We start from the raw sequence: 27,953 nt of genomic DNA on the forward strand, positions 1-27,953 counted from the left end.
CCCAGAAAGGAACAGCGACTCGGCTGGTCAGTAACCAAGCCTCCTGGTTGATGCTCTGCCCCCACTGATCCAGGGAGCTGGAGAGGACAGGCCTGAGAAGAGGCCTTTGTCCCCGTGCCCACTGGGGTGGCAGCAGCAGGGGCTGAGGCTGCAGTTAGCCACCAGGGCGGCGGCGGCCAGAGCTGCATTCCTTCCCCTGCCGGCAGAGCAAGTCCAGGCTCATGGCAGGGGGCTGAACGTTCTTTTTTGTCTTAAAAAAAAAAGAAAAAAAAGAAAAAGCACTTTAGTCAACATTAAGTCTTGACTTCAAAGGACACAGCTCCCAACTCTCTCCCCTAACCCTGGGTCTCTCCAGCTCCCTGGGGTAAGCCCCCAGGCAGCCAAGTTTCTGGGAAAGGGAATGAGGCCTGGACTTGGAGTCCAAAGACTTTGTGGTGAGCCCTGGCTCAGCCTCCAACTTGCTGTGTGACCTCGGGTAGGTCAGCAGCCCTCTCTGGGCCTGAGTGTCCCCAGCTAAACAGGGAAGGGAGGGTTGGATGACATCAGGTGGGGTGGGGAGTCCAGCAACCGGCTCCAGCCAGCTGCAGCAGCTCTGCTGCCCTTCAAGTCTGAGGCACTGGGGCCTCGGGGGTCCGGAAGCTGGGGACAGGCAGCCTTTCATCTCTGCTGGCCCAGGGTCGCTGCAGGTTGGCAGGCCCCACATCCCGAGATCGCGTTTCAGGCTGGAAGGGGCCTTCCTGTGACCTCAGCCGGCCAGCCCTGCCCCTGCCCCCCTCCTCCCCATTCTCACCAGAGGGAAGCAGGCAGCATCCCGCCCAAGGTCACCGACCAGCAAGTGGCTGTCCTTCGGCCTGCCCTTCCCTCCCACCCGAGCCAGCACCGCCCCCCCCCCCCCCCGCTCTCCCCCCCCCCCAGCCTCCCACAGTAAAGCCTCAGGTCTCCTGGGCCATTAGGAATCCGCCAGGCGAGGCGTGGTCTTCTTCCTCTCTCTTGTTTCTTGGCTTGTTTTCCGGGTTCTCCAACAGCCGCCTCCTGCAAAAGCCTCCGGGTGCGTGTACAGGAACATTCTTCTTTAAAAAAAAAGAAAGAGAGAGAGAGAGAGAGATGCAGCCACAGTTTGGGTAAAAAAGCAACCAACTCCTTAATCCTTCCCTGTAACCTCTGGCTCCTCAGCTGGGAAGGAAGGCCCTGCTGGGCAGAGGCTGACGCTTATCCCCTACCCCCTCCTCACCCCCTCCTCACCCGCCTCAGCTCTCCTTCAGGGTTTGGCCTGACTTCTGGAGCCCCGAGGAGACAGGCTGCGGGGTTCAGCAGGGCTGGGAAAGCATGGGGGTCGCTGAAGGGGTTGGCTGGGTCTCTGCCCCTCTGCCCACTTGGCTGCCTTCTCGGGAGGTTACAAGATGAGGATTTTTCACCCCTCACCCATTGCCTCTACGCCCGTTTTCACTCCTTTCTTCTTCTGTTCCAGGAATCACTGGCCTCTTGACGGCAAGGAGCCTGCACGCCATCTCCCACTTCACTGCTTCATTGTCCAGCACTGGGCTTGGCTCTTTCTGCAGGGCTCGCGCTTCCACACTCCAAGCCTTTGTCCAGCCGGACCCCGCCGTCCTACTGTCGGGTGGCGCTCGGTGTCCCTGCCACCTCTCGCTCTGCCCGCCGAGCCCTTAATTATCTGTTGCAGCCCTAGCACCTGGGTCAGTGCTTGAAACGTAGTAGGTACATAGTGTCTCTGGAATGAACGGATTCAAACCAGAAATAGGTCTCTAGAAACATTCAGAGTGAGCTCGCAAGAGGGACATTGGATTATGGTGCATCCCAGTTAAAGCCCAACCCTGCCTCCCTGGCTCCCTGAGAATCCAGTCCGATTCTCTATTGCCACCTCTTCCCACTTGCCAGCTCGCATTAGAGGATTTCCTTTTTCCCCAAAGTGCCATCTTTTCTGTTGCCTCTGGGCCTTTGCATGTGAAAGTCCCTCTGCTTTCCACACCCTTCTCCACCTCTCACCTGGATGACTCCCTCTGGCCTGTCACCCTGTCAGATTACCCAACGAGCAGAGCGACCACGTGTTTAGGGTACCAGCAAAGCAGGGACACTAAATATATATATATATTATTTTTTAAAATATTATTTTATTTATTTGAGTAAGAACATGAGGAGGGAGAGGGGCAGGGGGACAAGCAGACTCTCCGCTGAGCGGGGAGCCCGCCCCTGCTAGGTGGGGCTCGATCCCAGGACCCTGAGATCATGACCTGAGCCAAAGGCAGATGTTTAACCGACTGAGCCACCCAGGTGCCCCAAAATATTATTTTAAAAAACTAATTTGAGGGGCACCTGGGTGGCTCAGAGGGTTAAGCGTCTGCCTTCGGCTCAGGTCATGATCTCCAGGTCCTGGGATGGAGCCCCATGTCAGGCTCCCAGCTCAGCAGGGCGTCTGCTTCTCCCTCTCCCTCTGCCTCTCCCCCTGCTTGTGTTCTCTCTGTCTCTGTCTCTCTCTCAAATGAATAAATAAAATAAAAAACTAATTTGATGTTTGATAATTAAAAAAAAACATTTAAATAGCACTCATGAGAAAAATTAGAACTTTATTAGGGTTCCTAACTCTTATTTTAGAGTTAGCATTGTTTTTGTGTTGAATTCATACATGGGCTGGAGTGGCAGTAGGTGACATCATCTGGCTCTGCTCTTTGAGGCTCAGCCTAACCATCAGCTATCCCCCCAAGAAGACTTCACTGACCCCTTGACAGGGTTAGGTCTCTTTTTGGTAATCTCAAAGGCCTTCTGGAATTTTCTTAATATTGATATTTTTGCCTTACTTGTTGCTTTCTATCCCCCCACACCAAGTATGGAGGCATCTTCAGGGCCCAGTTAATCTTTCCACCTCTACACCTGCAGCATATACATACAGGTCCTGGCATAGAACTGACCCCAGCTATGTTATTCTCTAGCTTTTATCCAGTCCCCTTTGCAGGGTCTGCACTACCGTCATATTCTTTTTTTTTTTTAAGATTTTATTTATTTGACAGAGACAGTGCACAAGCAGGGGGAGTGGCAGGCAGAGGGACAAGGAGAAGCAGGCTCCCCGCTGAGCAAGGAGCCCGAGGCGGGGCTCGATCCCAGGACCCTGGGATCATGACCTGAGCTGAAGGCAGACGCTTAACCGACTGAGCCACCCAGGTGCCTCCTACATGTCATAGTCTATGTTCTTACTTTATAACCCTATCTGAGAAACTCATACTCACCCTTCAAGGCCCCACTCAAATGACCCATCCTCTATGAACCTGCGCAGTCCCTCAGTTGCATTAGGTTGAGTGTAAGCTTTTGTGAGCTCACGGCTCCTGCTGCAATTGGTGTTTCCCTCTTTTATTGTATATTTTTTAAAAGATTTTATTTATTCATTCGAGACACAGAGATACAGAGAGAGAGAGAGAGAGAGAGAGAGAGAGAGAGAGAGAGAGAGAGAGCATGAGCAGGGGGAGAGGCAGAGGGAGAAGCAGGCTCCCCGCTGAGCCAGGAGCTGGACAGCGGCTCCATCCCAGGACCCTGGGATCATGACCTGAGCAGAAGGCAGATGCTCAACGACTGAGCCACCCAGGTGCCCCTCCCTCTTTTATTGTAATTTTTATGTATGTAGGGGCTCAAATACATAAATTTTAAAAATCTTAAAAAAAATTTTTTTTATGTATGTATTTTCTCCCTCACCAGATTGGGAGCTGCTGAAAAACAGAGACTCAGTGGATGGATCACTGGTCCCTAGTGCCCTGCATTGGCCTGGCCAGAGGAGAGAGCAATATATGCTCTTTAAATGAACAGCCTGGAAGATGTCACGAAGGAGGGAAAATTCAGGCAAGATTTTGAATGTGGGAGAAGAATAACATGTACTCACTGGGGGCATAGAGTCAGTGCAGATAAAAACAGATCACAGCAACAATACTCCTGACAACCGGTACTGAGCACACCGTAGTGTGGTGGGTAAGAACGGAGATGAAGCTCTGCCTCTTACTGGCTGTGTGACCTTGGACAAGGTATCTCATCTCTCTGTGCCCGTTTCCTCATCTGTCAAAAGGGGAGAGTAAAGGTACCCACCTTACGGGGAATTCAACGGGCTAATATCTGCAAGGTGCTGAGAGCTGTGTTGGGCACGCACGGGCGCTTGTGTTTGCTCCATTGCCAAGTACCTCGGGTGTGCCAGGCACTTCCATCTGGCACCCCACCTAGCCCTCACAGCAGCCTGAGAGGCAGGGCTGTTGTGTCCTAAAAGGGCACAACAAGAAATGAGGTGTGTGGGGGCCCAATGTTCTTGCTAAGGCCATTTACTGGATAGGGGACAGGAATGGGATTTGTTCTTTTTTTTTTTTAAAGATTTTATTTATTTATTTGAGAGAGAGAGAATGAGAGATAGAGAGCACGAGAGGGAAGAGGGTCAGAGGGAGAAGCAGACTCCCTGCCGAGCAGGGAGCCCGATGTGGGACTCGATCCCGCGACTCCAGGATCATGACCTGAGCCGAAGGCAGTCGCTTAACCAACTGAGCCACCCAGGCGCCCAAGAATGGGATTTGAACCCACGTCTCTCTGGCCTGCCGCCCACCCATGTTCCTTGACTGTGGCACCTGCCTGCAGGATGAGGGGGAGGAAGAGAAGTTGCCCCAGTGGGAAGGCAGGGAGGCTTTCCAGAGCTGGGGCCTCCGGAGCAGAGCAGCACGCGTTTTTCTAGAGCTTTCATTTCTGTCTCCCTCTTCTGAGCAGGTGAAAAACCCCATAGAGGGCCCTTCACGGAGTCCTCCCCCTCCTGATGCTGCCTCATCCCCCCACGCTGGGAGGGGGGAGGTCAGGCATGCAGCGTGGGAGATGGAGGGGAGGGGAGTGAGGAGGTAGGGGAGCATCATTCCAGATCCTTTCCCTCAGGCACCCCCCTTTCCCCATCACAGGCGCTCCGGGAGGAGAGAGCATTCCAGGTGGAAGGAATGGCAAATGCAAAGGCTGTGGATTAAGGATGTGGAGGCGGGGAAAGCCTGCGAGCTTGGCTGGAACCGAGGTTCAGGGCCCCCTGGGATTGCTCAGTGGAGAAGAACTTGTTTGACGAGAGGGAGGGGGGGAGGGAGGGGGAGGGAGAGGGGGAGAGAAAGAGAGAGAGAGAGAGAGAGAGAGAGAGAGAGAGAGAGAGGCAGTGGACCCAGCAAGAGCTGAGGATGCTAGAGGTAGGGTAGAGGCTGCAGACTATTCTGGGCTCTAAACACAGTGGTCTCCATCCCCTTCCCCTCAACCAGGGGTGGTGAAGAGGGGTCACTGTGATTCTTCATGGTCCCTGTGCTTTGTTTCTTCCCCTAGAATCCCTTAACACACTGTGCTCTGCCAGCTCTGTACCGGGAATTGGTTCATGGCTTTTTATGCATTCCCTCAATGCGTTATTCACCCCAGCTCAAGACCAGTATTATTCACTCCATTTTATAGAGGAGAAAACTGAGGTTTTATAACTTGCTTAAGGTCACACAGGGGGTAACAGGCAGATCCTGGACTCAAACCCAAGACTTTTTCTGGAGATGTCAATTTTGCCGGCTATACTGGTTTAGGCTGCTTTCCCCAGGGTGTTTGCCATCCCCATAGCAACAATGAGAGGCCCTCCTGTGCTGACAGCACTTCATAGTTTATGCAGGCCTTATTTTTTCTGCTCCTCACAACAGCCCTGTAGGCAGAGCTGCTATCATCCCTATTTCATAGACAAGGAAACTGAGGCTTAGACAGGGGGTGTGACTTGGCCAAGACTGTTGGGACTCAAACCCAGTTCTGGTGACTCTAAATGTCTTTTTGCTTTCCCTTGCAGAGGAAGAGGGTCTGTTCCCTGCTCTAATCTGCCTCGCAGGGCAGGGAACAAACAGGCAAGGGTTACTTTTCAGAATTGGTGGGAAAGAGACGGGTTTGGTCTTCAGAGCCTGGGACTCGGCTACCGGCAGTGGATAATTTCATCCCACCAGGTGATAACTATAACTGCTTGGGTAGAAGAAGGAGGGCTTACCCTCAAAAGCATTAAGTCCACTCATGTTCAGAGGCTGGGTTCGAATTCCAGCTGTGCTGCTTGCTGACTGGGTGGCCTTGGGCAAGTCATTTAACCTCTTCATGCTTCCTTTGTCTCATTTGTAAAATGATGGTAATGACAGGACATCACTCATAGGACTACTAAGAGGATTTATGAGTTAATGCATGGACAGCACTTAGCATGTGTTTGACACATAGGAAATGCTCAGTGTTAGTGCTTATTAATATCAATATTAAAGTGTTCGGCACCATCCCCTCAGAGAGCATCTTGTCCATGTCCATAAAAGGAGAAACTATGGCTCCTGTTGCCAGACAACCTTCAAGCAAAGCTCCAGTCTTACCTAGGACAGGTGGTAATGCGGATATTGACAATAATAATTATTATTAAATTACCAGTGAAGTTACTGTTAGAGTCAATGACAATACTATTAAAGTTAACATTCAACAGCTGCTTACTGTGTGCCAATCACTGTGCTAAGTGCTTTGCATCTATTATCTCATTTAACTTTCACAGTTCTGGAAGATAAAAACAATTATGATTCCCGTTTTATGGATAAGGAAACTGAGGCTCAGAGAGGTGAAGTCACTTGCTCAAGGTCACACTGCTAGGAAGTGCTGTAGCTGTGATTTGAATCCAGGCTTGCCTGGCTTCAGGGTCTTCCGAAATAATTAAGGTCAGACGACAACTTGCCCAGTGTATAGACGCTTGCATCAGCTCTCTCCCAAACTTATCTGATAGATCTGCTGCCTCAGGCTCACTTCCCTCCATGCTGGGAAGACCGAGCACCTTTTATGGAGTGCCTTCCATGTGCCAGAACACTTTAGACATGTTCCACATTGAATCCTCACCCCCACCCTATGACACTTTATCATTATCCCCATTTCTTAGGAGATGAGGCATAGAGAGGTGTGGTGACGGGTCAAGGTCACAACAGTCCGAGGTGAGATGGCAGAGTGAGGATTCAAACCCTGGCTGGCCTCAAAGCTTGCATTCAGGGCCTACCAGAAAAGTACACAGACCCTTGGAAATGAGCCCCACTTTCAAAGCCAGGTTCCCTCCCCTGTTAACACCTCATTTGTTTAGGCCCCCGCATGAGCTCTGCCCTCCCTCTCCATTGCCACCTATCCCAATTGGCCTGAATGCCTTCCACACCCTTTCTCTTGGCCTGCAACACTTCTTCCAAACACCTGCTGCCTAGTTAACCCCCATTCACCAACTCACCCCGAGATATCACCTCTTCAGGGAGCCTCCTCTGGCCCCACCCCATCCTGACATTCACTCTCATAATAAACACCTTGTACTTTGCCTTCTTGTTCACTATCATAGTTTCTAACTCTCTTTTGTCTGGTCATTTGTTTTATGACTTACTTCCTCGCTAAACTCTAAGCTCCATGTGGGTCTGTCTGTTTTGCCCACCACTGTACTGCACCACTGGCAGGCTGCCTATCCATAGTCAGTCCTTAATTTTTTTTTTTTTTTTTCTAAGTAAACCCTACACCCAACATGGGTCTCGAACTCACTGACTGTGAGATCGAGTCATATGTTCTACTGACTGAGCCAGCCACGCGCCCTGGTGCTTAATAATTTTTTTATTGAATAGATGAATCCATGAATGAATAGATAGCTACCAGGTACTTTGCTCACATGAGTCATTCATTCCACAATTAACTCACTGAATCCTCCCAACTGCCCTGTTGTCCCCATTTAATTTTTGATTTTTTTTAAAGATCTTGTTTATTTATTTGACAGAGAGAGAGAGAGAGGGGACACAAGCAGAGGGAGTGGGAGAGGGAGAAGCAGGCTTCCCACTGAGCAGGGAGCCGGATGTGGGGCTTGATCCCAGGACTCTGGAATCATGACCTGAGCCAAAGGCAGACGCTTAACTGACTGAGCCACCCAGGCGCCCCTGTCCCCATTTTAGAGAAGACACAGGTGAGGCTCAGAGAGCTAGAAAGTGGTGGAGCTTGGATTCAATTTCAGGTCAGGCTGACCCAAAGCCACCGACTTCTGCACAGCACCTGCTGCCTCGCAGCACCCAATGGCCACAGTCACAATTTAAATAGTCATTGGTTGTCAGACCACACGTCCCAGTTTGAGCCTGGAGGTCACGGACTCAGCCAGCACTGAGGCTCTTTCAGCACCACGCACTTGGTGGTCTCTACCCTTCTAAAGTCTTAGGCTGCTCCCCCTCCCACTCCCATCTTGGCCTCCTTCCTTTCCAGAGAGGGAAAGGACTAGGAATTACAGCCAAGGCAGCCCTTCTGGGAAAAACAATCCTGCAATGAAAAGAGCCCTGTTCTGAGAGCAGACAGACCTGGATTTAAGTCTTGGCATAGAGGCTGCCCTGCTGAGGGCCCACAATGGTGTCACTGCCCCCTCTCTGTCCTTGTTTAGGATTCTGTCTGGGTTGCTGACCCACCTGTCATCCCCTACTCACCTCCTGATTCCTAGGACCCTAGAAACATCTGGGGCCTATGGTGACCAGAGAGAGGGGAACTGGCCTGGCACTCTCGAGACACTCCCTGGAATGCTAAAGGGTTGGTGGAGGAACGTCTTTCTCAGGGGACACCAGGCCTGGAAGGAGAAATACAGAAATGGAAGACAAAAGATAGAAGTTTGAGTCCTAGGGTTGTTTCAAATTCCCTGGGTGACCCAGGGTAAGTCCTGGAGTTTTCAATTTTCTCTCCTGCAAAACGAGGACAATATCCGCCTTACAGAGTTTATCTAGAGAACTAAATGAGAGATTTTCGCTAACTTGTGAATCTGTCATATGGTATCCAGCTGCAGCCTTTTATAATCGACAAGACGCACATATACCCAACTCAGGCATGCAGCCTCAACAAACGCGCCAGGACATAAGGCAGACATGACTGGTCCTATTCTGCAGAAGGACAAAACTGAGACCCAGATAAGTTCAGGAAGTCGTCTGAGGTCGCAGAATTAGGGGGCGGCTGACCACGGTCTCGGCTCACCTGACCCTGGCCTGTCAGAACCAGCTCCCAGTCCCAGGACCCCAGACCTCGCCCCGGAAGAATCATTTAGCGGCTGACTGGAGCCGATGACTCACTCTCCCCACCCTACTTTCGGTCGGGCCCGAGACCCGGAGAGGAGAGGCAAAACTACCTGCAACTTGAGGGGTGTCCATAGCAAGTTCATGGTTTTGGCCCCTTCCTTCCACCAAAAATCCTGGTTCTTTGAACTCTAACAAGAAAAATTCATCTTTGAATACACTTTGTACGAGTTTTTACACTTTCTTAGGTGGGATTTTCCTACCTTGAATTCAGGCGTTGATTCAGTTTAATCTCCACCCCCACTTCACTTGGTTTGCCCTCCCGCTGTTTACTCCGATTGCGGAAGTACCTCGGGTGGAGCTCCCCAGTCGGTATCCTTGAGTACGTCTTTTGCGTAGCTATTTAACTGGCACTCCACTCAGGCCAATGGGATGCCCGAAAGCCCCAGGAGGGTGGGGCAGAGAGCCAATCAGGGCCGTTGGCGGGGTGTGGCTGCGTCCCAGGGAGGGAAATCGCGTAATGGCGGACGCGGGCCGGGTGAACGCGGCTGGGGGCGTAGCGCGCTGAGGGGGGTCTGGCTGTGTGGCATCCCCGGAGGCGGCCCGCGGGAACAGGCCCCGTCTGGGGAAGGGCGGTTGGCCGGCCCATCTGTCGCTGAGGGCGACCGTGCGAGACCAGGTGAGCAACAAGTCCCCGCGGGCGGGCCCCACCGTGAGGCGCCGGCCCGACCGCGCCTCCACGCCCGGAGCCTCGCGGGGTCCCGGGGGAGTGGGTGGCGCGCCTCCTGCGGCGGATGGGCAGTGCCCGGTCGAGCGGTCAGCGCGGGGTGGCCTCTTACTCTACACTCCCCTCCCCAGGGAGGAGGAGGTGTCCTGGAGATCCCCTCGGAGACTTGGAGGGGCCGGCGAATCTGTGAGGCTGCGAAAGTGCCCCCAACCTGACCTGGCGCTGCCACTCACTCGCTGTGTGACCTTGGGCAAGTCACTTCCCTTTCTGGGCCTCGTTTCCCTATTTGTAAAACGAAGGCTTTGCAGGCAGTTGTACATGAGTTGGATCTCAGATATTCTCGGAGGCCTTGGGCAAGTTCTTCTCCAGGCGGAGCTTCAATTTCCATCTCTCGGCCATGAAGGAATTGTAGTGCTCTTTGAGATCCCTGGCCTGCTAAGTTGAGGAGTGGCCGAGAGGACTGTGTGCACGTACGTGTGTGTGTATGTATGTAATATATGGGTACGGGATGGTTCTGCAGGGCTAGAGTTGGCTAAAGTTCCATGAAGGCTGGGTGGATCCCAGACTATGATGAGGTGGACTGCGGTTGTCTTGGTCCTCCAGGATCCTAGAGCCTCTGAGATGGCAAAGTTTTATATACTGGTGCTCCATAGCATCAGAGGAGAGGAAAACATCCTTGGAACCTCTTGGGGCAATGATTGAAATTTAGGCCCGAAAGAATTCAGGAGGGTTAGGAGTAGGAGGGGGAGCATTTATGGTGCTCCTACTATGTGCCAGCCCTTATTTAGGCTTATGTTCTTACTTAATTTTTACAGCCGCTGTTGGGAATTTACACATAAGGAAACTTGAGTTTCAGAGAAATTAAGTAACTTGTCCAAGGTCACACGGTGAGGTACAGAGCTTAACAACCGTAAGGTGGTTTCCTTTGAGAATCACTAGACAAGGGGGGAGTCATTGTCCACTGAAAAGAAGTTTGCTTTGTCACAAACGGGGGGAAGGGTCTGGTCCCAGACACTTGCATTGACCTCTGGCATGGAGACAGGCTGGACCTTGATCTCTGGATGGCTAATTATAAGTGCATTCCCTTTCTTCAGTCTGTGACTTGGAAAGGACCATTTCTAAATGGTAAAAGTTACTTTGAAGTATGTCAGAACCTCAAAGAACTCAGTTTGAATTCTGACTGGGTGACTTGTAGAAGTTCACCAACTGTTGGTGTATAGACTTGACTCTTAGTTCAGAGGGGTGCCAGCCCAGTAACTTTTTCTCCTCCCTAAGAAGGCTAAATTTTCTTGGGACAAGAGAAATTTCCCACTTGTTCAAATTTCTTTGGATTCCTGGAACGAAAGTTTCAGTATCCTGCCTCTGATGAAGTATAATGTTCCTTCCTTTCTTTGTGTTCCCTGTTATCTGACTTGTAGATGAGTGAAGATTGTGGTCCTGGAGTCCGAGACTAGTAGTTGGATACAATAAATTGTAGCCCTTGATTTTTCCAAGCCTCAGCTTTTGGTTAATCAAAATGGTAGGACCTGCAGTGTGTATTGTTCTCATATGTCAATGGTAGGGAAGAAAATTGGAAGAGGAAGTTGCTGAGAAAGAGGGCGTTTCTTAGCAGTGGAGCCAATATGTATTTCTTTGTTTGAAATTCTAAAACCAGAAAAGCAGCAACTGAAGGAGGAAGGAAGGAAAGAACTGTGAAACTCTTCCTCCAGGTCAAATATCTTTAAGAGCTGTTCCTGTTGCTGTCCCTGTCCGAGGCCCTACTTTCACAGAAAAAGTCAATTGTAATTTGTTCAAAGTTGAGAAATTGTATTCTAGAATAATACCTTTATTTTTTATTTATTTTTAATCTTTATTTATTTATTTGAGATAGAGCACAAACAGAGGGAGCAGCAGGCTCTCCCTGCTGAGCAAGGAGCCTGATGCGGGACTCGGGACTCCATTCCAGGACCCTGAGCTCATGACCCGAGCCCAAGGCTGAGGCTTAACCGACTGAGCCACCCAGGCATCCCTAGAATGATGATTTTAGATATGCAGCCCTCTGAGATAAATTTCTTAAAAATCAGAACATTTTACTGAGTTTGTTATTTACCAGTGGATGATTCTTTTTCTCAACTTAATTGCCAGTTGCAGTCTTTGGCCTATCTTAACTGTGATATAAGTTAGTGAATTTCAACCTAAGAAGAATTGATCTAGATACTGGATGATGCAGATACCACCATCACTTGAAAAAACACATAATGGTGTGTTTGAGTTTTGACATTTGTTAAAAGTTTTTAATGCTTCGTTTTACAGGATTGTGTATGTGTGAATAGTTGTTAAGGCATTGAATTTATTTTATCTGAAGATCTACCTTCATTCTCTTTATTAGTTATATTTTCTGTATAAGACAGACTTAATTAGCATACCAGTCCATAGTACCTTGGGGCCAAAAAAAAAAAAACAAAAACACAGCACATCAGTTCTTGGGACCAGATGTTTTTTGAATATAGAACTTTTGGGATTTTAGAAAAGGAATATGGTACATGTACTGTGTGTTATGTAACATCCCGGAGAGGTGAGGGGCAGCACCTTGTAATCAAACACATTACCATTTCTATAGTAAATGTTCGCACCAACTGGTATAAGTGAATACTATAAATAGCTTCATGTCATTTCATGTTGCGTTTTGCTACCAAATGAATAATGAAAAACTTATTTTTACAGCCTTTTAGATTTTGGAATTGAAGTTAAGGGATTGTGGATAAATGGGTAAAACTTATATGAGTCCATATAAGTTTGGATAAAAGTTATATGATGACAAGGACAATTACAAGGAAAAATATTGTAAACCAAACTAATTTCAAAGCTGTGGGTCCTAAAAACAGTAGTACATGGAAGACACTTTTTGTTCATGTGCTGCTTTCACGTAATTGTCTTATTATAATTAATACGTGCCAATGTACATTTTTCTTTTAAGTACCCAAATTTACTTTTTTTTTTTTTTAAGATTTTATTTATTTATTTGACAGAGAGAGGGAACACAAGCAGGGGGAGAGGGAGAAGCAGGCTTCCTGCTGAACAGGACGTCCGATGCGGGGCTCCATCCCAGGACCCTGGGATCATGACCTGAGCCGAAGGCAGACACTTAACAACTGAGCCACCCAGGCGTCCCTCAAATTTACCTTTTAATACCCTCCTTCTTCCCTTTTTTAGATCTTTGAATGGCACCCTACCCTTCTTTTTAATTTTAATTTTAATTTTAATTTATTTTTATTTTTATTTTTTCCCACACATCTTTTTAAAAAAGTAATTTATAGGGTCTTGTGCTCACCAGTTTTTGTGTAACAATTAAGAGAATTATACCTTTGGGGCACGTGGGTGGCTTAGTCGTTAAGCCTCTGCCTTTGGCTTGGGTCATGATCCCCGGGTCCTCGGATCGAGCCCCGCATCGGGCTCCCTGCTTGGCGGGAAGCCTGCTTCTCCCTCTCCCACTCCCCCTGCTTGTGTTCCCTCTCTCGCTGTATCTCTGTCAAATAAATAAATAAAATCTTAAAAAAAAAATTATACCTTTTTCTGTATAATTCAGAGAAAGACTAATCAGGTGAGGATCTGTAGATTTGTTTGCAGATATTAAAGCTCATTCTGTCTTCAGGGTGGTCTTTAGTATGAGGTCATCATCACTGCTGGGTAGGATTTAGGTTGAAAAAATATTTATTTATTTATTTATTTTAAAGTAAGCTCTGTGCCCAATGTGGGGCTTGAATTCACAACCCCAAGATCAAGAGTTGCATCCTCTACCAACTGAAAAGTTTTTAATTTTGGGACGCCTAGCTGGCTCAGTCAGTAGAGCATGTGATGCTTGATCTTGAGAGTGTGAGTTCAAGCCCCATTTTGGGGGTAGAGTTTACTTAACAATATTTTTTATTTTTAATTTTTGAAGTTTCCACAGTTTGAATATCTTGGTAAGGAGTTTACTAAAATATATTTAATTTAGAGTATTTTTATTTTAAGTGTATGTTATATGAGAAATTTGAATTTACCAGCTTTATGAATTTGGGTAATTTCTTTAAATGGCCAGGTCCTCGAGGAGCAAATTAAAAAAACTGTGTTCTTTACTCTTCTTGGGCACTTCAGCTATAGAGTGAGGTAGACTGGTGGTGTTGGAGGTGAAAGAATTATTTCTTCTCTTTAAAAGAGGTCCCATGGGAAACCTTGGTTGAGCGTCTGCCTTCGGCTTGGGTCATGATCCCAGGATCCTGGGATAGAGTCCCACATTGGGCTCCTTGTTCACGGGGAAGGCTGCTTCTCCCTCTGCCCCTCCCTCTGCTTGTGCTCGCTCGCTCTCTCTCTCTCTCTCTCTCTCTCTCTGACAAGTAATAGAAATCTTAAAAAAAAAAAAAAGCCTCATGACAGCATGAATTTGAGAGATTCTGGCCTTCAGGATACCCCGTAGCCTCCTGATTTGTGGGCCTCAAATTCATCCTCCTACTTGGGGTGTCTCCATAGTTCCTGCAAATGGTACTTTTACTGTCTGGGAGATAGAACAGCATATCAGGAGTTGCAGGTGGATTTGGTGTATGACTGGACTAGGTGATAGGAGCAATTCTTATCCAGACTACCCAAGTTTCTTCTATTTTATAAGCACTGATAGAATTGCAAAAGAACTACAGTTGGTGGACTAACATCCTTTTCCAAGGTACTCTGTTGTGACTGTGGATAAGCTCTTCAAGACAGGAACTGTGTCTTGTACTTCTTTTGTATTCTGTAATGCATCAAACTTGTCTTGCATTAGAATTTACCATTAAGACATATTCATATCTGGGGGCGCCTTGGTGGCTCAGTCGTTAAGCGTCTGCCTTTGGCTCAGGTCATGATCCCAGGGGCCTGGGATCGAGCCCCTCATCGGGCTCCCAGCTCTGTGGGAAGCCTGCTTCTCCCTCTCCCCCTGCTTGTGTTCCCTCTCTCGCTGTGTCTCTCTCTATCAAATAAATAAATAAAATTTAAAAATTCATATCTGGGTTGGGAGCTCTGATGTCACTACACAGCTCGGGTTGAGAACCATTGACATAAGCATATTGTAGGTGCTCAATAAATATATGTTGGTTACTGTTTTCTTTTTTCTTTTTAGATTTTATTTATTATTTTAGAGAGAGAGAAAGTGGGGGGGGGGAGCAGCAGAGGGAGAGAAACAAGCAGACCCCACACTGGCACACAGGGCTTGATCCCACAGTCCTGAGATCATGACCTGAGCCAAAACTGAGTCAGATGCTTTAACCAACTGAGCCACCCAGGTGCCCCTATATGTTGGTTACTTTGCTGCTGGTCCTGGCATGCGTTAGGTAGGGTGGAAGAGGACCCAGAGTTTTTCATAAAGTAAATAGCTTTTTTTTTTTTTTTTTTAAGAGATGGTGGGGGCAGGAGGGGGTAGAGAAAGAGAATCGTAAGCAGGCTCCATGCCCAGTGGAGAGCCCAATGCAGGGCTTGATCTCACGACCCTGAGATCATGACCTGAGCCGAAATCAGCAGTCGGATATTTAACCAACTGAGCTACCCAAGTACCCCAGCAAAAGGGCTTTCCAAGATACTGACACAGTTGGTAGATCTGGACCCATAGTCAGTTCATTGCTAGTTAGTTACTCTGCCATGATTTTGCGACTTGGGCAGGATTAGACAGAGTCTGTGTCTACAGGCAACTGAAAGTTTTATTTCTGGGATAGTGGTTTTACTTAGTAAGACTGATTAGGGTGACAGTTGCTAAATTGGGAATAGGTACAAAATGCAATAATTGTTTGAGATTTGGGTGAGAGAGGGGGGCTGCTGGGCACCAGTGATGCCAAGGGGTAAAATGGAAGGTTTAGTTTGAATGTGTCTCCAACACACAACACAATGTATGGAACATAATTGGTGTTCTGTAACTTTTTGTTGACTGAAGAAATGAATGGTTCTTTGTTTTGGAAAGAGGCTTATAAGCTATGAAATAAGACACTTCCTACTCTTCTGAACTGAGCTAAGATGTCATCTCTTCCATGAAGCCTTCCCAGGAAAAATTGAGTGACTCCTTTGTATGTTTTCTCTCTCTCTCTTTTTTTTTAAGATTTTATTTATTTGAGAGACAGAGCTTGAGCAGGGGGAGGGGCGAGAGGGAGAAGCAGACTCCCCACTGAGTGGGCAGGGAGCCCCACTCCGACTCTGGGCTTGGTCCCAGGATCCTGGATCATGACCTGAGCCAAAGGCAGACACTTAACCGACTGAGCCACCCAGGTGCCCTTGTTTTCTCCTTTGTTAAAATATTTATCAGATTGTCAAATCTGATACTAGACAAATTGCAAAATTCTTCTCCCTGCCTGACCATGAGCTCCTTAAGAGCAGAACTGAATTGTTCATTTTTGTTATGACTGGTGCTCAACACACAGTAAAGGCTTAGTAGATGCTAATAATGCTTAAACCATGACCTCTGTCTTCTACTTCATTCTTGTAGGTTTTGCTTTTCTTCCAATTCATGGTCTTTACAGTTCAGATCAGCAAACATTTATTGTCTTCTGAGAGGTAGGTCTTTCTTAAGGGTTTCTCAACCTTGACACTATTGACATTTTGGGGGGATAATCTGTCATTATGGAGGGCTGTCTTGTGCGTTGTGGGATGTTTAGCAGCATCTCTGGTCTTTACTCACTACCCATTAGTACCCTCTTCTCAGTAGCTCTGACAACCAAAAATGTCTCCAGATATTGTGAAACATCTCCAAGGGGGCACAGTTGCCCCCTGTTGAGAACTACTATATAGAGGATAGGGGTGGTGGAATCATAGAGGGAAGTAAATGTAGATGTTCTTAGGTATACACTCTCCTTTTATTCCTTCTTTCTGGTTATACAATCTCTTGTTTATGACTTTTGGATAAGAAAGAAAAATGAGGGTATGCCTGGGTGGCTCCACGCCTTTGGCTCAGGTCGTGATCCCAGGGTCCTGGGATTGAGTCCAGCATCCTCATGGGGCTCCTTGCTCAGCGGGGAGACTGCTTCTACCTTCGCCTGCTGCTCCCCCTGCTCGTGCTCTCTCTATCTCTCTTTCTCTCTGACAAATAAATAAAATCTTCAGAGGCACCTGGGTAGCTCCCTCACTCTCTCTCAAATAAATAAATAAAATCTTAAAAAAAAAATGAGGGAAACCTGGAAGTGACAGCCTTAAAATAGCCCCATTATTTTCATTTTCTGTTCAAATTTTATTTTATTTGGTTTAAATATGTTAGAGCAGGGGAGCATGGGTGGCTTAGTCGTTAAGCATCTGCCTTCGGCTCGGGTTGTGATCCCAGGGTTCTGGTATCGAGCCCCGCATCGGGTTCCCTGCTCAGTGGGACTCTCCCTCTTACTCCCTCTGCTTGTGTTCCCTCTCGATGTCTCCCTCTTTCTGTCAAATAAATAAATAAAATCTTAAAAAAAAATAAATATATTCGAGCAGTACAGATAGAGAGCTGAATTATTTATACAGATCTATGTAAATTTAGTTTCTACCGCTGATTAGTGGAGTAAAGAACTAGACTATTACTACCTTGCATAAAAGATTTTCTCAGAAAAGCTCACAGCTGAAAAGTTTAACGCATAGAGAAAAGTCAGCGTTGGTTTTATAGAAGACTTGCCAGGACTTGTCAGGATTCTTCTTTGATAATTTTTGATGGCCCTGCATAGATACTTTATAACTCTAAAAAAATTATGTTAAGTTAATGGACATGTTTTTCCGAGCTCAGTATTTTTTTGTCATAGGTAGATTGGTTAAGGCAATGGTTCTTGGTCCCTTGGGGCATTCATAAAGTGATTACAAGTTAGTAGTAACATTTGGGGACTTCACTCTCCTTTGACCAATCCTCCACAATATAACATTATAATCATTCATGTCTTAGTCACCATTAAAGTGATGTTGAATGAGTTTTTTCCTCTTCCATTTGAAGTTGTGAATGGTACTCTGGAGAATTCAAATGTATAGTTATGAATGGTATCTCAGAATAGTTACCATTTATGCAAATGAAACACACTTCTTAACTTAGAAACCAAACAGAATTGAATTAGAAAAGAGAAGAATAGAAACAAGAATTGTTGAATGCTTGCAGAGGAAATAATGTTCAGATATAGAAATATCTCAGAAAAATTTGCTCTTCATGATTTCCACACACCAATAAAGAAAAATAATTTGAGATTGATGGGAGAGGCTATTAAACTTTGCCTGTAATATTACTTTTCAAGCTGTTTTTCTTTTCTGGTAAAATATGGGAGTCTGAGGCATACTCTCTTAGTTGTAAGATTAATTCCAGTTGAACAGAAGTATGTTTCTTATTTTTAGAATACAGAAGCCCTTTTGAAAAGAAGCAGTGGTTCAGCTTAGTTCCAATTTGAGTGAATATGTGTCTGTATATGCACACATACATATATAAATACATATATATGATGTGGCTTACGGGGATACTTAAATTATGTAAGTGACATAGTAAAATAACAATTCTTTTACTCTCAAGTATTCAAAAGTGAGACCTTTTTCTCCCCTGAGTACTAAAAAGCAGTCTAAAAAGCTTTCTCTTGGGTGCTTGGGTGGCTCACTTGGTTAAGCAACTGCCTTCAGCTCGGGTCATGATCCCGGGGTCCTGGGATCAAGTCCCACATGGGGCTCCCTGCTCAGTGGGGAGCCTGCTTCTCTCTCCCTCTGCCTGCCATTCCCCCTGCTTGTGCTCGCTCTCTCTCTCTCTGTCAGATAAATAAATAAAATCTTTAAAAATAAAAAAATAAAAAAGCTTTCTCTTTTTAAAAAAATTATTTATTTATTTTTGAGAGAGAGAGAGAGAGAGAGAGAGAGAGAGCGCACGAGTGGGAAGAGGGGCAGAGGGAGAAGCAGGCTCCCCACTGAGCAGGGAGCCCCATGTGGGACTCGATCACAGGACCCCGAGATCATGACCTGAGCCGAAGGCAGACACTTAACCAACTGAGCCACCCAGGTGCCCCTAAAAAACTTTCTCTTAAATCATATCTTGAGAAATTGTGTTTAACTGTGTAGAAGGAGGTCTTAGGTCATGCCCATGAATGTTCCTTGCCGTTCACAATTGGGAACTCTAAATTTCCCTTTGTAGAATATTGATAGTCTTTAAAGAATAGTATTCCTGATACCAGAGTCATTAGTGGAATTGTGAGAAGTAGAACAATTTTGCCCCTTTTTACTTTTAAAACTCCTTTAGCATTCATTTGCAGTGAAAAATCGCAAAACACGGTGCTCCGGCTTTGGTATATGCCATTACAGTCACTCCCCCGCACTTGAGATAAGTTTTATATTATGTTAGTAGCTACATTTTATAGGTAAACAAGCTCAGAGAGGTTAAGTAACTTCCTTAAAGTCACTCAACTAATAATTGCAGATTTGAGTTGAGCACTGTCTTTTTTCTCCCTTCATTGTACTCTGTGGCCTCTAGCTATCTATCATCTATCTATCTATCTGAAGCATAGTTGACACACAATGTTACATTAGTTTCAAGTGTACAATGTAATGATTTGATAACTTAATGCTCACTACAAGTATCATAACAGGCCTATTGTAATACCTTTGACTTTATTACCTACATTGTACCTTTCATCCCTGTGACTTATACATTCCATAACTAGAAGCCTGTACCTCTCACTCCCCTTCACCCATTTTGCCCATCCTCCCAGCCCACTGTCCTTTATTTTTACTTTTTTAATTAGTTAATTAACTATTTTTATTTATTTATTTGTGAGAGAGACTGCACACAAGCAGGGGGAGCATACAAGTAGGGGGAGCGGCAGGCAGAGGGAGAAGCAGGCTGAGTAGGGAGCCCAATGTGGGACTTGGTCCCAGGACCCCAGGATCATGACCTGAGCCAAAGGCAGACGTTTAACCCACTGCGCCACGCAGGCGTCCGTATTTTTAATTTTTTTGAAAGATTTTATTTTATTTGTTATTTTTTTAAAAGATTTTATTTATTTATTTGACAGAGAGAGAGAGCAGGAACACAACTAGGGGGACTGGGAGAGGGAGAAGCCGACTCCCGCTAAGCAGGGAGCCCAATGCAGGGTTCCTTCCCAGGACCCTGAGATTATGACCTGAGCCGAAGGCAGATGCTTAACGACTGAGCCACCCAGGCACCCCTGAAAGATTGTATTTATTTATTTGAGAGAGAGCAGAGAGAGAGAGTGCGCACAGAGTGGGGGAGGGGCAGAGGGAGAAGCAGGCTCCGCAATGAGCACAGAGCCCCAACAGGACTTGATCCCAGTACTCTGAGATCATGACCTGAGCTGAAATAAGAGTCATATGCTTAACCAACTGAGCCACCCAGGGGCCCCTGTCCTTTATTTTTAGTGAGGTTTTTTTCTTTTTTTTGAATTTAATCAGATTTTTAATTATTTAAATTTTTTAAAAATATTTTATTTGTTATTTATTTGACAGAGAGAGTACAAGCAGGGGGAGTGGCAGGCAGAGGGAGAGGGAGACTCAGACTTCCTGCAGAGCAGGGGAGTCTGATGTGGGACTCGATCCCAGGACCCTGGGATCATGACCTGAGCTCAAGGCAGTCGCTTAGCCAGCTAAGCCACCCAGGTGCCCTAGTCGGATTTTTTAATGGTACAGTTTACATACTGTGAAATGGACAGAAATGCAAGTATATAATCAGGTGAGTTTTTTTTTTTAAAGATTTTATTTATTTATTTGAGAGAGAGAGAGAATGAGAGATAGAAAGCACGAGAGGGAAGAGGGTCAGAGGGAGAAGCAGACTCCTTGCTGAGCAGGAAGCCCGATGTGGGACTCGATCCCAGGACTCCAGGATCATGACCTGAGCCGAAGGCAGTCGCTTAACCAACTGAGCCACCCAGGCGCCCCAATCAGATGAGTTTTGACAAGTGTAAACACATGTGTAGCCAACACCCCAGTGAAGAGATAGAACATTTCCATAACCTTCCAGTGTTCCCTCACACACCCAGTCAGTACCCACTGTCTTAGAGGCAACCACTGTTCTGATTTCTGTCCTTACAAATTAATTTTGCCTGTTCTTGACTTCTACCCTATGTACTCTCTTGTGTCTGAATTCTCGTGTTCTATGTAAAATTTTTGGAATTCATCCACATTGATGTGTATATCAGTATGAACCCAGGTCTTTTGATACGTATCTAGAGTTCTTTCCAACAAACTGCAGCTCCTTTAATTTGCTTAATCTTATATCACATCCTTTTTTTTTTGCTTTGGTATTTGCATGTAATTTACTTCCCTTTTCTAATACCTTAGATTTATTTGTTTTTAAAATCTCTTTGAAATTACACAAGTAATACATGCTCATTGCAGCAAATTACACTATCAGAAGTGAATAAAGAGTGAAAGTTACCTCAGATTTATTTTTATTTCTGCCTTTTTCCAGTTATGAAAATAATGAGTGCTCTTTGTAAAAATTGTTTTTTAAATTGGCCAAATTCAAAAAGTATGAAGCAGAGAGTAAGAATCATCCATGATCCTACCAGTTAGCATTTATTTATTTATTTATTTATTTATTTTCAAAATATTTCTTTGACAGAGAGAGCGCGTGCTTGCACAGGAGAGTGGGGTGGGAGGGGGAGAGGGGGAGAAGCAGACTCCCTGCTGCGTGATCCCAGGAGCTTGAGATCATGACCCGAGCCAAAACCAAGAGTCAGACGTTTAACCGACTGAGCCACCCAGGTGCCCCACTACCAGTTAGCATTTTGACTTATTTTCCTCTTTCTCTGCATTTTGTTTACCATAGCTGAGACCATAGTTTAGGGATCTTTAGGCTTCCTTTCTTCTATTAGGTTTGTCACATCCACGTTAATCAGTTTTTGTTGTTTCAGTATTCATGTTTTTGGCCATCCTAAATTTAAGTAGCTGGCAGTGATCTTGGCTGGGTTGGCCTCTTTGGGCATCTTTATTTATTTTTAAGATTTTATTTATTTATTTGAGAGAGAGCACGCACAAACAGGGAGAAGAAGAAGGAGAGGCAGGCTCTCCACTGAGCAGGGAGCCCCAGCGCGGGGCTAGATCCCAGGTCGCCAGGATCATGACCTGAGCCAAAGGGACTGAGCCACCGAGGCGCCCCTGTTTATCTAGTTTTTAAAAAGATTTTTATTTATTTGAGAGAGAGCAAGAGAGAGACAGAGAGAACAAGCCGGGGGAGGGGCAGAGGGAGACGGGGAAGCTGACTCCCCGCTGAACAGGGAGCCCGATGTGGGGCTCGATCCCAGGACCCTGAGATCATGACCTGAGCCGAAGGCAGACACCTAACTGTGAACCACCTAGGCACCCCTGGGCATCATTTTTTAATATTTCCTTCCTGTGCAGTCTTTCATCATTTACCTCATTCTTGAATATCCAACACCCAACATTTCTTGCATAGTAGGAGACAGTATAATTCTGTGGTTACGTATGAGTGTAGCTTCTGGAGTCAGTCCATCCGAGTTCAGATGAACCTCTTTACACTTACTGGCTCTGTATGTAATCTTGGGCAATGGCTCAACCTCAGTTTTCTCATGTGTAAAATGGAGACCTGTGTAATTTTTCTGTAAAATACAGAGTATATCTCAAAGAGTATTAGAAGAATTGAATGACATCATTATCATTAGTCCAGTGCTCAATAAATGTTAACAGTTGTTGTAAATTAGGAAATGGCATATTTGGTTGGATACATCATCTATCTAGCCCTGAATTCTGCTTGTGGGAAAGGGATGAAAATGTCAGCTTCAAAACGTAGGACTGTGTTGCCCAAAATTCATAATTTCTCTTAGGAATTTCTTATGGAAATGTTACCTGTGCATTTATCTAGACTATATAAATTATTTTTTCTTATATTCTATACACCTCATCTGAGTAATGAGTTTTATTACTTTATATGCTGGATTGGGTAGTAAACTATTACTTTTTATTAGTCCTAATAAAAGCAGTAGCTGCTTGGTAGCAAGTGTATACTATGTGCCAGGCAGTGTGCACATTCCTCCTCACAGTGTCCTTCAAATTAGTTATTTACAGATGGGAAAAGTGAGGCCTGAAGAAATTAAGTAACATGCCCTTGGTCACAGCTAAGCCAATTGGTACTAGAATTCAGAGCCTTCCTCCCTCCCTTCCTTCTCCTCCCGCCCTCCTTTTTTTTTTTTGACATAAAACTCCTATCTGAGTCTAAAATCTGGGCTTGGGCGCCTGGGTGGCTCAGTTGGTTCAGCGACTGCCTTCGGCTCAGGTCATGATCCTGGAGTCCCTGGATCGAGTCCCTCATCGGGCTCCCTGCTCAGCAGGGAGTCTGCTTCTCCCTCTGACCCTCCCCGCCATGTGCTTTCTCTCTCTCTCAAATAAATAAATAAAATCTTTAAAAAAATAAAAAATTTGGGCTTAAATAATAATATACTTTATTTTTTATACTTCTAACTGCTTTTTTAAAAAAGATTTTGTTTACTTATTTGACAGAGAGAGACAGCGAAAGAGGGAACACAAGCAGGGGGAGTGGGAGAGGGAGAGGCAGGCTTCCTGCCAAGCAGGGAGCCCGTTACGGGGCTCCATCCCAGGATCCTGGGATCATGACCTGAGCCGAAGGCAGATGCTTAACAGCTGAGCCACCTAGGCACCCCTTCTAACTGCTTTCTAATTTCTAAGGTTTGATGCAGAATCTGTGTTTACCATTTCACATCCTCTTTGTTGTATATTAAAGTGTCCTATCTATCTATAATTTTATTTTAAAGATTTTATTTCTTTATTTGCCAGAGAGAGAGAGACAGGGAGAGCGTGTACACAAGCAGGGGGAACGGCAGAAGGAGAGGGAGAAACAGGCTCCCCACAGAGCAGGGAGCCTGACGCTGAACTTGATCCCACGACCCTGGGATCATGACCTGAGCTGAAGGCAGACGCTTAACTGACTGAGTCACCCTGGTGTCCCTATATATTATTATTATTTTTTAAGATTTTTTAAAATTTATTCATTTGACAGAGAGAGAGAGCACAAGCAGAGGGAGCAGCAGGCAGAAGGAGAGGGAGAAGCGGGCTCCCCGCTGAGGCAAGGATCCCGACATGGGGCTCCATCCCAGGATCCTGGGATCACGACCTGAGTTGAAGGCAGATGCCCAACTGATTGAACCACCCAGGCGCCCCCCTGTGTATTATTTTTTTAAAATCTGTAAGCATACGGAAGCTCCTCTGGTCTTTTTGGATGCCTTTATAGGCCTTCTCTATCTGTTTTACCTTTTTTGTGCAGTGATGACCACAACTGCACATTCTATTCTAGGTACAGATACACTTTGGTTTGTACAAGGGCAGGATAATGTGTTCTGTGTTTCCAGAGCTTTCATAATGACAGCCAGCATTTTGTTGCGTTTTGTAGCTGTATTCAGGATAAGTCTAGGGACTCTGAAACCCTTTTCTTATATATTGTAACAGGTAGCTTAGAGCTCATCATCTGATAGTTCTAGTTTGGACTATTTTTCCATTACTGTATTACCTTCTTTTTATATACATGGAAGCTATTTTCCACATTTCTCAACACAACTTTGTACCATCATACTTCTAGCTACTGCTATAGAGTCATCTGCCAACAGAGATTTCACTAGATAGTTTTTTCTAGATAATTTCTAAAAATGTTACTTGGGATAGGTTTCAGCATCAGTCCCTGGGGGACCCCTTTGTTTATACATCTTTATCTAAAAGGGGCTTATATCAGGGCACCTGGGTGGCTTAGTTGGTTAAGTGACTGCCTTCCGCTCGGGTCGTGATCCCAGGGTCCTGGGATGGAGCCCCACATCCGGCTCCCTGTTCTGCAGGGAGCCTGCTTCTCCCTCTCCCTCTGCTACTCCCCCTGCTTGTGCTCTCCTCTCTCTCTCTCAAATAAATAAATAAAATTAAAATAAATAAATAAAAGGGGCCTATATCATAACTCTCTTATTTATGTTTCTATTTTTTTAAATTAAATTAAATTTATTTATTTATTAGAGAGAATGAGATAGAGAGAGTACATGAGAGAGGGGAGGGTCAGAGGGAGAAGCAGACTCCCTGCTCAGCAGGGAGCCCGATGCGGGACTCGATCCTGGGACTCCAGGATCATGACCTCAGCCTAAGGCAGTTGCTTAACCAACTGAGCCACCCAGGCACCCTCTTATTTACGTTTCTAAATGAATTCTCTGGGGAAAAAATTGGTTGGGGTTTTTTTTGTTGTTAATTTCATTAAGTAATCCCTCCACACAACCTGGGGCTCAAATGCACAACCCGAAGATAGAGTTCAGAGCATGGTACTCTGTTGTTTTTGTTTTGGAGCATGCTATTCTTGATCTTGGGGTCCTGAGTTTGAGCTCCATTTTGGGGGTAGAGTTTACTTAAAAATATAAAACATGGGGGTGCCTGGGTGGCTCAGTGGATTAAGCATCTGCCTTTGGTTCAGGTCATAATCTCAGGGTCCTGGGATGGAGCCCTGGTATGGGCTCCCTGCTCAGCGGGGAGTCTGCTTCTCCTTCTGCCCCCACCCCCTGCTTGTGCTTGCTCTTTCTCTTTCAAATAAATAAATAAAATCTTTAAACAAATAAATAAAAAATAAACAATAAAATTATTGGGGCTCCTGGCTGGCTCAGTTGGTAGAGCATGTGGCTCTTGATCTTGGGGTTGTGAGTTCAAGCCCCATGTTGGGTGTAGAGATTACTTAAAAATCTTTCTCTCCTTTTTTTTTTTTTTTAAAGATTTTATTCATTTATTTGACAGAGAGGACAAGCGGGGGACCAGGAGAGGGAGAAGCAGGCTTCCCACTGAGCAGGGAGCGCAATGTGGGGCTTGATCCCAGGACCCCGAGATCATGACCTGAGCCGAAGGCAGACACTTAACTCACTGAGCCACCCAGGCTGGCTGGCTGGCTGGCTGGCTTTCCTTCCTTCCTTCCTTTCCTTCCTTATTTATTTGACAGAGAGAGACACAGCGAGAGAGAGAGAGAGAGAGAGAGAGAGAGAGAGAGAGCACAAGCAGGGGGAGTGGGAGAGGGAGAAGCAGGCTTCCCGCTGAGCAGGGAGCCCAATGGGGGGCTCAATCTCAGGACCCCAGGATCATGACCTGAGCCGAAGGCAGACGCTTAATGACTGAGCCACCTAGGCGCCCCAAAAGAAATCTTTAAAAAAAAAATTACTGTCTGGCTGATAGAACTCCAGCATTTTAAATACTTGAGTTAATGGTGCTGTTATTTTATTTTTATAACCTTTATTGGAATGTTATTAAGGGACACCTGGCTCGCTCAGTCACAGAACATGTGACTCTTAATCACAGGGTCGTGAATTCAAGCCCCGCGTTGGGTGTGGAGCCTACTCAAAATAAAACAATTAAAAAAAAAGAAATATTGACATACAATAAAGCACACCTATTTAAAATGTAAAATTAATAAGTTTTGACTTACGTATGTACCAGTGAAACCACCACCATAGTCAAAAAAATGAACATATCCATCACCCCTAAATCTTTCCTCTTGCCCCTTTGTAATAACTTCCTCCTACCCCACTGCCTGCCCCCTGCCCCAGGTGGATACTCACATGCAAAAGAATAAATTTGGAACCCTACCTAACACCATACATAAAAATTAACTCAAAATGGATCAAAGGCCTAAATATAAAGTCTAAAAATACAAAAATCTTAGAAGAAAACATAGGTGTAAATCTTTACAATCTTAGATTAGGCAGTAGTTTCTTAGATATGACACCTAAAAGCACAAACCAAGAAAAAATAGATAAATTGTACTTCATCAAAATTAAAAACTTTTGTGCTTTAAAGGGCATGATCAGAGCACCTGGGTGGCTCAGTCGGTTAAGTATCCAACTCTTTTTTTCTTTTTTTAAGATTTTATTTATTTATTTGAGAGAGAGAGAGAGTGAGAGATAGCACGAGAGGGAAGAGGGTCAGAGGGAGAAGCAGACTCCCTGCTGAGCAGGGAGCCCGATGTGGGACTCGATCCCGGGACTCCAGGATCATGACCTGAGCCGAAGGCAGTCGCTGAACCAACTGAGCCATCCAGGCGCCCTCCAACTCTTTTTTTTTTTTAAAGATTTTATTTATTTGACAGAGAGACAGCGAGAGAGGGAACACAAACAGGGGGAGTGGAAGAGGGAGAAGCAGGCTCTCCACCTAGCAGGGAGCCCGATGCAGGTCGATCCCAGGACCCTGGGATCATGACCTGAGCCGAAGGCAGATGCCCAACGACTGAGCCACCCAGGCGCCAAGTATCCAACTCTTGATTTCAGCTCAGGTCTTGATCTCAGGGTCATGAGTTTAAGCCCAGCCTTGTTAAAAAAAAAAAATTTTATTTTACTTATTTATTTTAGAGAGAGAGAGAGAGCACGGAGGGTGGTTATGGCAGAGGGAGAGGGAGAGAGAATCTTAAGCACGCTCCATGGTCAGAGCAGAGCCGGAAATGGGGCTTGATCCCAGGACCCTGAGATCATGACCTTAGCCGAAATCAAGAGGTGGATACTTAACCAGCTGAGCCACCCAGGCACCCTGGATTGTACTTTTTTAAGTAATCTCTACACCCAACATGGGGCTCTAACTCACAACCCTGAGATCAAGAGTTGCGTGCTCCACTGACCCAGCTAGCCAGGCATCCCTGGCCTTCTTTTTCAATATTGTTTTGACTATGCTGAATCGCTTGCACTTCCACCTGAATTTAGGCCCAGCTTGTCAACTTCTGCAAAAAAAGCCAGCTGGGATTTTGATAAGGATTTCATTGAATCTGCAAATTAACTTGGGGGGTATTGCCATCTTAACATTAAATCTTCCAATACATTAATATGGGATGTCTGTTCATTTATTTAAGTCTTTAATTTTTTTTTGTGTTTTGTAGTTTTTAGCATACAAGTCTTGTCCTTCTGTTAAATTTATTCGTATTTTTTTTTTTTTTAATCTCAGAACTACCTCAGGTATGGTGATTTGTGAGCATTAAATGGGTGGGAGTCATTGTTTTGTTCTTAGTTCTTGGTGTTCTGACTAATTCTCAAATCTGTATCTCTGTATTTATATTGAATATTTTAACAGGATTCCTGAAAAAGAAATTTTTTTTAAAGATTTTATTTATTCATTTGAGACTCAGAGATAGAGAGAGAGAGAGAGCATGAGCAGGGGGAGAGGCAGAGGGAGACGGAGAGCAGGCTCCCTGCTGAGCCAGGAGCCAGACGTGGGGCTCAATCCCAGGACCCTGGGATCATGACCTGAGCCGAAGG

At 45.6% G+C, this 27,953-nt stretch overlaps 1 protein-coding gene and 1 long non-coding RNA gene across 4 annotated transcripts in view; one reads left to right on the forward strand and one right to left on the reverse strand.

Annotated features, from left to right (window-relative positions):
* Positions 1-920: 920 nt before the first annotated feature.
* On the reverse strand, positions 921-9,093 carry LOC114217204 (uncharacterized). The gene is made up of 4 exons (XR_003610924.2): positions 9,004-9,093; positions 8,469-8,605; positions 1,423-1,729; positions 921-1,070 (listed from the first exon to the last, which is right to left on the reverse strand). It is a non-coding gene; the product is annotated as an uncharacterized LOC114217204 (long non-coding RNA).
* Positions 9,094-9,531: 438 nt separating this feature from the next.
* Positions 9,532-27,953, forward strand: part of WASF2 (WASP family member 2) — a 74,772-nt gene continuing 56,350 nt past the window's right edge. Inside the window, exon 1 of one of the 3 annotated variants that reach the window (XM_028114001.2) lies at positions 9,532-9,720. The gene's annotated coding sequence lies outside the window, so the exon portion shown is untranslated. Of the gene's footprint in view, positions 9,721-10,051; positions 10,239-27,953 lie in introns of those variants that run through there. The other 2 variants (XM_028114003.2, XM_028114002.2) reach the window with 2 other exon arrangements.

The sequence above is a fragment of the Eumetopias jubatus genome, unplaced genomic scaffold (assembly GCF_037043125.1).
Source record: "Eumetopias jubatus isolate StellerSeaLion01/CBP00866 unplaced genomic scaffold, mEumJub1_p1.0 scaffold_4, whole genome shotgun sequence".
NCBI lineage: Eukaryota > Metazoa > Chordata > Mammalia > Carnivora > Otariidae > Eumetopias > Eumetopias jubatus.